Genomic DNA, 10,422 nt, shown 5'->3' with positions numbered 1-10,422 from the left:
CCCCACAGCTGCCCAGTCAGTTACATTGGTATATTCTCTAGTGGTAATATGAGCCATGCATATTGATAACCCTGCTGTTTTGTAGCCATGGCCTCAGAATGGCCCTCAGCAGCAACTGAGACTAGATCCTCACCGTGGCCCTAGGTGGTAGGTAGGGCTGGATAGTGACAACAGGCTACTCCTCTTTGCCCTTAAATCTCTAGCTCCATCTCTCTTAAAAATGCTCAAGTTGTTCCACTTCTCTTTCTATCATATCTGACCACCACATACTCATATATTATGGTGGCTCCTGCTGTAGGGTGACCAGGTGGTTTACAGGTCCCTGGGTAACATATTCGATCCATGCTAAGTGATGTGGAGTGGCTACAAGCAGGTATCTATGTCCCTGCTGGACTGCAGGTCTGTGGGTGGCATGGTAATCAGCAGGTCCCTATCCATCTTCCTCCTCCCCTGCTATGATACCTGGATTTGATTTGATTTGATGTGATCTTTATGAGTCCTAGGCATAAGACAGCTCTGACCACCAAGGCAGGCACCAAGCTAGGATGAACAAAGGACTTCCATCTGCTCTGCCCCTGACTGATATAAGAACACCACCACTAACAAGGTATCTCTTTGCCCTTTGCCAGGTGGACACTTTGCCCTTTATGAATGATGCAATATTTGTTATCTATATAAAAAACATTTTCAGATGCTTTCTGAATCTATAATTTCATAGTCCTGACTTACACCTATATGTTTATATATGTGCTGAAAAAGAGAAGAAACTGTTGCAATGAGTGGAGATATCACATTTAACCAAACAAGGAAAGTCTTTTATATCTACAAATAGACTAAAAAGGATATTCTCTGAGTACTTTGATTTTCTACCATTCAATTGTGAATTTGAAATAGTATTTATAATATAAACTGTACAAATATATGCAAACATATGCATGCACACATACACATGCATAAATATACATATATACACAGGCATGTTATGTGCACATACAGATAACTAAATTCATAATTATGTCCATGGCTCAACAGCTAATTTTGTTCATGGCCTTGAAAGTAATTCAAATATTTACTTCATTGTACAATTGCACACTGAGTATTTTTGAAAAGATTTTCTTTCAAATTCTAGGTAATTAAGTTGAATCTTATTTTCAAGGAATATTTGTTTAAGCGGTGAATTATATTAATTATTTAAGATAACTTTTCAAGAAATGTGACCAGTTTCAATGCATATTTCCAAATAATTACAAAAGAACACATTTATTAAATTCTTCCATTATGCTCTTGTCGTTGTTATTGGTGTGTATGCTCTGACCTTTGGAAAAAAATGAACTTTTCAGAAACTCCACACTAAAAATGAGTATTCAACTGTAATAGAGTACAAGCTGTTTTAATATTATTGACTTTTAGAATTTACTATTGCCTACCATTTCAATCTAGACCTTTCAATAGAAATAGGTAGATAGCCACTAATGTAGATGTAAGGAAGACACATGGGATTTCTGAAAATTCTCATGTAGAGACTTTGAGCCATTTTCTGACTCAAGTTCAATGGCTAAATGGCAGAAAGAGTTCTGAATTGTGACCTAGAATGTAGGTAGAGGCTAGGGGGTCAAGATTCTTACCCAGAACACTCCTGGCTTCAATTTTATAATTACAAAGCACCTACATACAGGAGGTAATGTAAAATTACCTTCCAAGAATTCCAAGATTAATTGGATACAATGTTTTTTTTAATACATTACTTTTAGTAAGGTGTTATAAATAACTATAAATCAAAAGTATAAATGGAATTTGCTCAATGAGTCCTAGTACTACCAAAAGATGTCATATGTGATTACAAGGGGTCCTGGTACATGAGATGAGTTTCACAGGGATCTGGAAGCAAAAGAAAGTATGAGACTGTCAGACTTAACAAGAAAAACTGTACAAATCCCTTTAGAATATTGGATATTTTTGACATTTTGCACACATATGATTAAGTGACACTGGCGTACATATTTAGAGGAGAATATGTTCAAGAATTATCTTTGGATTTTTATTGCTGTGAAGAGACACCATGACCACAGCAATTATTTTAAAGGAAAACAATTCATTGGGGACAGCTTGCACTTCAGAGTTTTTGTCCATTATCAACACTCAGGAAGCATGGTGGCTCACAGGCAGACATGCTGGAGAGGTGGCTGAGAGTGCTATATCTGAATTTGTAGACAACAGGAAGAGATAGTGACATTGAACCTGGTTGAGTATCTGAAGTCTCAAAGCCCACCTCCTATTACACATTCTCCCTAACAAGGACACACTTACTCCAACAAGGACACACCTCTTACTAGTGCCACTTTGTATGGACTTATAGAACCATTTCCATTCAAACTACCACAATAATTATTTTAAATTTTTATTTATGATATATAATGTCACAGCATCGCTGTAAAGTGAAATGAATATAAAGAGGGGATAAAGTAGACTTTGAGTATATGTGAATTGATGACATAAAAATGATAACAACAACTGTGGGAACTGCAATAATTAACGAATAGCATTCGCCAGGTGTCTACACAATTTGCAGGACAGAGAAGATGAGCTAGTGCCTATGTGGAGCCTTTATCCCTACATTCTAGTCTTTAGTTCAGGTATGCTATAGGCTATGGAAAGAGAAATTTGGACACCATCCCCTTCAGAAAACCATCAACTTAAAATCTGTTTTGCCTACAAGATGTACTGGGGCAATCCTGAAACAGACCTTGTGGGATTGGTCAATCAATGTTTTGTTTTCCTTAAAGCTCATGCAGCTCATATTATTAGAAGGAGCTTATGTCCCACACTGCCAGGATAGCCAGGAACTACAGACCTTATAGAGATCTATGGTAAAACTAAGGGTGACTGGTAAAAATAAATAAATAAATAAATAAATAAATAAATAAATAAATAAATAAATCCTAATGATGTTCTACTACTCATAGATCAGTGCCTTGTCAAGTCATCATCAGAGAGGCTTCCTCCAGCAGCAGATGAAAGTAAGTGTGGAAAATCACAGCCAGACACTTTGTAGAGAATCTAAATTGGAGGTCCCCATCAAGTCCCTGACTTAGGAGCTCTGGGAAATCCACAGAAGAAGTAAGGAAAGACTGTAGAAATAAGAGCACTTGGGAACTCTGGGAGAACATGGCCCATTGAATCAACTAAGCAGAAACCATAGGGGCTCACAGAGATTGAAGTGGCAAACGTGGAGTCTTCATGGATCTATATTTTATGACTTTTGACTGGTGTTTTTCTAGGATTCCTAACAGGAGAACAAGTGTGTCTTTAACTCTTTGCCTGCTCTTGAGACTGTTTTCCTTCTATTAGGTTGTCTTGTTTGGCCTCAATATGAATATTTTGTCTCGTCTAATTGTACCTTGCCTTGTTCTGTTGGATTGCAGTTACTTTAAAAAAAAAAAAGCCTGCTTATTTCTGGAGGAGAGGGTTGGTGCGGGACAGCTGGATGGAGTGGAAGGGGGGGAAATGTGGTCTGAATATAGTATATTAAAAAGAATTTAGTTTCAATAAAAAATAAAGTGAGAAAAAGAAAAAATATCTGGTGGCAATGAACTTTAAGCAAATATGAAACTTTCTTGCAGAATTACTTCTCATATATCCTTGATATAATAAAAAAGCATTAATGTACATTTTTCTTTAATTTTACAGTCTTTATTATGAATTTAATAGGTATAAAATATATTAATGATACAGAATGTATAACTATACAGTGAAAAGCTACAATTACATAAGCACACAGTGATGACATTTGTAGCTAAACATATATATGAACATATATAGACTCAATCTATGTATACATTTTTATTGATATATCACTATAGAAAGAAGAAGGAATTATTTTAAAATTTTGAATACTGCTGTACATTCATGGCTCAGGCAAAGCAATTTATTCCAATGAAACAACACAAAAGTATCATTTTAGTGGTTGATTATTGTTTTATTGTCCATATTGATCTTTACTCAAGCAGTTCTCTATTGTTTAAGGTTTAGATTACAATTCTGTATGTACTATTACAAGTAATGCTGTGGCAAGCCAAAATAATATTATTCTGATACATTCATAAGATAAAATTTAAAAGTACAGCCAGGTGGTATGATAATTACACATTCTCTTACCTCTATCTCTTTTTCTTGGTCCTTCCTTGGTTCATTCATTTTTCCTTCCTTTCCCCTTTCTTTCATTTGCTATTATCCTTAGACAGACTCTAATGTAGCTCTCACCAGTTTAGAGCACACTATGTAATTGAGGAGTGCCTTAAACTATTTATTTATTTATTTATTTATTTATTTATTTATTTATTCATTCATTCATTTTAAATCACATTCAAAGCTCCCTGCCCAGTCCCTCTTTTCCTCCAAGTCCCACTCTCACAAGCCCTTTCTGTACCCCCTCCTCCTCTTCTCCTCAGGAAAGGGGTACCCCCATAGGTTCCAACCCACTTGCAGCAGAACTAGTCATATTTCCTCTCAGTGAAGCCAGAAGAGGTAGCCTCAGCTAGGGAAAAGGAATCCAAAGGCAGGCAACAGAGGTCAGAGACAGTCCCTGTTCCAGTTGTTAGGGAATGCACCTAAAGCCCAAGCTGCACATCTGCTGCATATGTGGGGAGGGCTAGGTCCAGCCCATACATGCTCTATGGTTGGTGGTTCAGTCTCTGTGACCCCACATGAGCCCAGCGTAGTTGATTCTCTAGCTCTTCTTATGGTATCCTTTGCCCCTCAGACTCCCTCAGTCATTCCCCTAACTCTTCTCCAAGATTCCCTGAGCTCTGTCTAAGGTTTGAGTGTGGGTCTCTGCATCTGTTTTCATCAGCTGCTGAATGAAGCCTCTCAGAAGACAGTTATGTTAGTATCCTATCTGTAAGTATAGCTGTATCATTAATAGTATCATGATTGGGCTCTCTCCCATGAGATGAGTATCTTGTTGGGCCAGTCACAGGTTGGCTAGTCTCTCAATCTATGCTCCATCTTTATACCTGCACATCTTGTAGGCAAAACAAATTGTGGTTCTAAGGTTTTGTTGATGGGTTGGTGTTCCCCCACCTTCCTCTGGAATTCCCAGCGGGCTACAGAATCTGGTCACTTCAGGCTCCAAATCCTCAGCTGCTAGCAGTCTCACCTAGGGTCACCCCCATAGACTCCAGGCAGCTTCCCCCATCCCAGGTCTTCAGCTTGTCCCAGAGACTGCCTGTGCTCTGGCATATTTCAGTTCTCTCTCCTAGACCTCTTCCCCTTTCTCTTCATACCTGGTCCCCAATCATGTTTCTCGCTCCACCCACTCTCCCACTTATTTCCATCCCTTTATCCGCCTAGGATGTGCTTTTTATTTCCCCTTCTCAGTGATATTCAAGCATTTTCCCTTGATCCCTCCTTATCACTTAGCTTCTTTGGATATGTGAATTGTATCCAGGCTTATCTTGTACTTTATCAATAATCTCCACTTATAAACAGGTACATACCATGTGTAACTCTCTGGGACTGGGTTACCTCACTCAGGATGATCTTTTCTAGTTCCATCCATGTGCCTGAATTTTTTGTGATATCATTGGTTTTAATAGTTAAGTAGTATTCCACTATGTAAATGTAGCACATTTTCTTTATTTATTCTTTGGCTGAGGGGTGTCTAGGTAGATTCCAGTTTCTACCTTGAACTTGTGATTCTACTGTCTCCAGCCCCATGTGGAGCCAGCTATTAAACAAACATGTATTTTTCATTGCTGTAAAAAAGTTTGTGAAAATTACCTTAAATCATAAAAAGATGTATCATGGCTCAAAAGCTGTAGCCTAAAATTATATTAATTATATTCATAAATTGCTTTCAACTTGAGGAAAAAAAACAGAGCTTCATTGCCTAGCAGACTGGACATGAAGCATAAAGCTACCGACCTCTTTGCAATAAGAATTCACAGGTGTGTATGTGTGGGGGGGGGTCACACCCTAGTGGCAGCCTTCCACTAACTGTATATTACTTTCTATTATCTGCCCCCCCCAATACTGTCAAAAACCAGAGAGCAAGTTTTCAATATATGAAGCCATAGTGGACATTTGATATTTAAATTTCATTGAATTAAACTTAAATTTAAATTCTTATGTGGATCTTTTAGAACTTTGGATTTGTTTATCCAGAATTACATTCTGAGATGATTTTATGAGTTTAACTTCCTCTGAGAACGTCAAAGAATATTTGCTTCATTTTAAATTCACTGTATTAACTGCTTTAAATTTTTTTACTATTTTTGAAATTTACTTGCCAAGAAGTTTAACATTTTGTTTAAAAAGTTTGTCATGTATTTCTAATTCTGTACATTATTTTGTTATCCCATTTCTGCATTTTCTGATAGAGTTGTATTATTTATTCTTTGTAATATCTTCTAAGTATGTATTTTTCAATCCTTCATTTGTTTTGTGGTAATAGTTAAGATATTCAATACTTTCAATTTTTTGGAGTTAAATATTTAATATTTCTATTGTTTCTTCAGCAAAATGTCCATAGCTAAAAAACACATAAACACATATGTTCTAAGTATGATATAACAGTTTTCTTTTTTATCTATGAAATTTGGAGAATTAATATGAGGCTATAACAATTTGTGATAGGAAAGTTTCCAAAAAATTAGTTAATGAAGAACAATTAACCTTTTCAATGCATTAGGAATTTATCAATTTAGATAGAGGTACAGATGTAAATATAAACATATAAGCTATGACTATGATTTGTTATGGCATTCCATGAGGAGAGGTGAGTAAACACCTATTCACCATAGACATGTCCCAGATTATAGATCAAAGAAATTATCCAACTCAAGTCTCAATGAATTAACTGGACTTTGGTACATAAGAATAGACCTTCTAATTTGCTTTTATTGCTTTGGTCAAAAATGCGATCAAAGGCAACTTGAAGAAAAACAAGTTTGTTTGGCTTACCTATCACAATATTGAGATAAACAGTCTTAGTTACTCTTCTAGTGTTGTGATAAAGCAATAAGACCAAGATAACTCATAAAATATTAGGACTTACAGTCTTAGAGGTTGTGAGTTTATGATACCAGAGAAAAGGCATGCCAGCAGTAATTTAGAATTTGCCTCTTAAGACACAACAATGAGACAGAGAGAGAAAGTGGGGGAAATGACAGAAGTCTTTTGAAACCTCAATATCAGCCTCCAGTGACACAATGACACATTTTATCCACCAATGCAACACATTCTAATCTTTTCCGTTTAGTCTCACCAACTGGGGGAGGGGCAAGTGTTCAAATATATGAGTCTATGAGGGCTACGCCCATTGAAAACCTCATAGAAACTAATATAGGAACTCAAGCATAGGAACATGGAGACAAGAAAAGAAGACTCTATGCTTCAATGCTGCTCCCTTTCTTGCTTCAGTGATCTGTTTAGTCAACTTTACTAAACAAGGTAGAGCCAGCTTCGCAGTGCTGAAACTGCCCACTGTGGGCTGGGACCTCCCAATTAACTATAAATCATGAAAATGCCCCAAAGACTGTCTACAGGAAATAGGATGGAAACAATTCCTCAGAGGCATCCTCGTTTTCTAGATGACAAGCTCTATGTTAAGTTAAAAAACATTCCTCTCAAAATAAATGAGAGGTTACTTAAAAAAAAAAAAAAAACGTTGATCACTCAACCACATCCATATCATCAAAAGTCAAAACCTCAAATGGGTGATTAATCATGAACCCTGATTATATGAGCTCTATCCTCTACTACATTTGCCTAGGGAAATAGTTTTGCTTATTTATTTTTTGTATTTAGTATATTATTGGCTACAACTTGTAGATACATTACGTTCTTCTGGGCTTTTATCATGCCATTATGTTGGACTTGTTCAAAGGCTTTCTTTTTTTTGAGAAATGTATGTCCTTAAATCTGTAATATATATTAGATCAGTCTAGGTATCTGCTAAAAGAGGAATAGATAAAGAGAATGTGCTACATATACACACTAAAATTCTATTCATCTTTAAAGACAAAAGAAAATTGTAACATTAACATAAACATAAAAGCACCTGCCTGGTCCACGCTGGTTGGGCCGCCTGGAAGAAAGACAACAAAACCCCTGCCACAGGTTGACCGGATTGTGACAGCCAGAATAAAGACAACAAAGCACCAGCCTCAAGTGCCACTAAGACAAATGAATTGCAATGGAGATATGAAAAAGATGGATTACATGGTAGAGAGATGCTGCAGAAAGTGAAGATGATGGTTTCATACACTGGAGAAAGATGGAACTAGAGGCTAGATGGCAGTGAGAACATATGAGGAGGCCATGGTAATGTTCAGGCCTGGGTGGCTTTCATGGGCCACATCTGGGTCCATAGTCCTGATGCAGCTGTGTCAATATCTGTGGCCCAAGTTATCACTAAAACTCAAGCAGATGGCTCTTCTCTAGGCTGCCCCAAGAGACCATGTGGATATCTGAGGGCTGTGCAACCAATGGGGGCAAGGTATAGCATTCTGATTAAGTAGCCTATACTGCCATCTGTACCAATGGGGATATCCAGGCCCATGCTGGAGTGGTGGCTGTTTCTGAATTCATGGTCCTATAGCATTCAGGATCTGAGTTGACATTCTAGGTCCTTGTTAACACCAAAGGCCATGCAGATTGTCTGGACCACTGCCTATATTAAACTGTCTCTACTCCTTGCAAGCCACCATTCTAAGAAGAGTTGACCTCATGCCTCCTCACTCGAGTAGCATAGTCGAGCTTCCCTTAAGGGCAGGGGATTGTGTGAACAGGCCTTGAGAACATGAGAGCAAGAGACTTGTCCATGGCCCTTGCTAGCTGGGGCATAGCTAGCCGGGGCAATGCTGGAGAGGTCACTCAGGTGGTGCTGGTGTAGAAAAGCTGGTTGGCTGACAAACTAATATATTTCCCAGACCCAGATCCAGGACTTTGAGTTATCCCATTACAATGTCTACCCTATCTATGATCTGCTGAAACATGTGTAAAAACTGTTCTTGCAGATCCAAAGCTGTAGGATTTCCATGACTCAGGATGGCAATAGAATATCTGAGAGGAGTCCCATGAGGATCTGTTATAGATAGTAGCAGAAGCCAGAGACCTTGAAACAGACACATTGCAATGAATATTTGTAGTTTAAGATATATGGGCAAAAGGGTACACTATGTGGCACACTTACACACTATAATTTTCAAAACAAAATTTTTTGTTTCTTTATTTTATTTTTTATATTTTTACTCTGCCTTATTTTATTTTCTTTTTGGGGGAGGTTACAAGGGTAAAAGGCAGATAAAAAGGGATGGAAAGATTAATAGATTTGGGGCACATGATATGAAATTCACATAGAATCAATAAAATGTTTTAAAAAAAACAGGAAAATGAATAAAACTACAGATGACTCTATCAAGCAAAATAATCAATACTCAAGGCAAGTGCTGCATATTTCCTTCATATTCAGAGTATTTCCCATTTCCATTTTCATTGTTATGGACACCAGAGAGCATATTAATATCTTGCCTCTGAATGAATACATATGTACAAAGTCTCTTTCCACTTCACTGCCAATGTATGGCAAGTATAAGAAATATTCCAATTTTTATTTGGGAGAGGGATTTATCACCATAACTTAACCTATTACAGTCTATGTAATAAAATATCTTATACTTTTTTACAAGGATCTATACTATGTTACTCATAGGCACTGGTGGTATTTGTATCTGTGTAAACTAAAGAATAATTTTGATAAATGTATTTTCAGATTGCTATAATTATAGCACCAGGTCCACCCACTAAAGTATTTTAGCATATTTCATGTACTATGCTTGAAGCATGATAAAACATCTGATGTATATATTATATTCAAATATAACCATTTATCTGAAAGTAAGTTAAATGTAAGAGAATATCTTCTCTATTGTTTTATATTTCTTTATTTTTTTCACCACTGGCAAACTATAGCATTTATTATCTCATACTCAGTTGTCAAGTTTTTTATTTCTACCTAATGATTTATCATTTGGAGAGTACTTCCAGACCCTGTTAAAAAAATAACATTGTCTTTGTATTACTCATTATGTTAATGTGAGTGAATATAGTATATTATCATTATGTCAAGAAAGTAAGTAACCTTCGATTCTGGTAACTTCAATACTTCCCGTTTGTTTTTTATTAACAAATATTCAAAAGTCTCAAATTGCATTTTTCAGGGAGGTATTTTTATTGTTTTATTTATTGGTTTGATGATTAAGAAAATTTCTCCATCAGATTTCCTATAGGCATTTATGTAGATCATACTCTTGGTTAATGTTTGATATGGGTAGGCCCACCCCACTGGGCATACTGCAACACCTGAGTTGGTGGAACTAGGTTATATAAGAAAGTAGGCTGAGCGAGTCATGAGGAGAAAGC

The 10,422-nt window shown here is 36.8% G+C and overlaps 1 non-coding gene across 1 annotated transcript; it reads right to left on the bottom strand.

Annotated features, from left to right (window-relative positions):
- Nucleotides 1-490: 490 nt before the first annotated feature.
- On the bottom strand, nucleotides 491-636 carry LOC114621011. Its single transcript, XR_003711369.1, has one exon. It is a non-coding gene; the product is annotated as a small nucleolar RNA SNORA48 (small nucleolar RNA).
- Between the last annotated feature and the right edge of the window lie 9,786 nt (nucleotides 637-10,422).

Source organism: Grammomys surdaster, unplaced genomic scaffold, assembly GCF_004785775.1.
Source record: "Grammomys surdaster isolate TR1022 unplaced genomic scaffold, NIH_TR_1.0 170, whole genome shotgun sequence".
Classification (NCBI taxonomy): Eukaryota; Metazoa; Chordata; class Mammalia; order Rodentia; family Muridae; genus Grammomys; species Grammomys surdaster.
The sequence above is the reverse complement of the archived record's forward strand: the minus strand, read 5'-3'. Positions and strand labels throughout refer to the sequence as shown.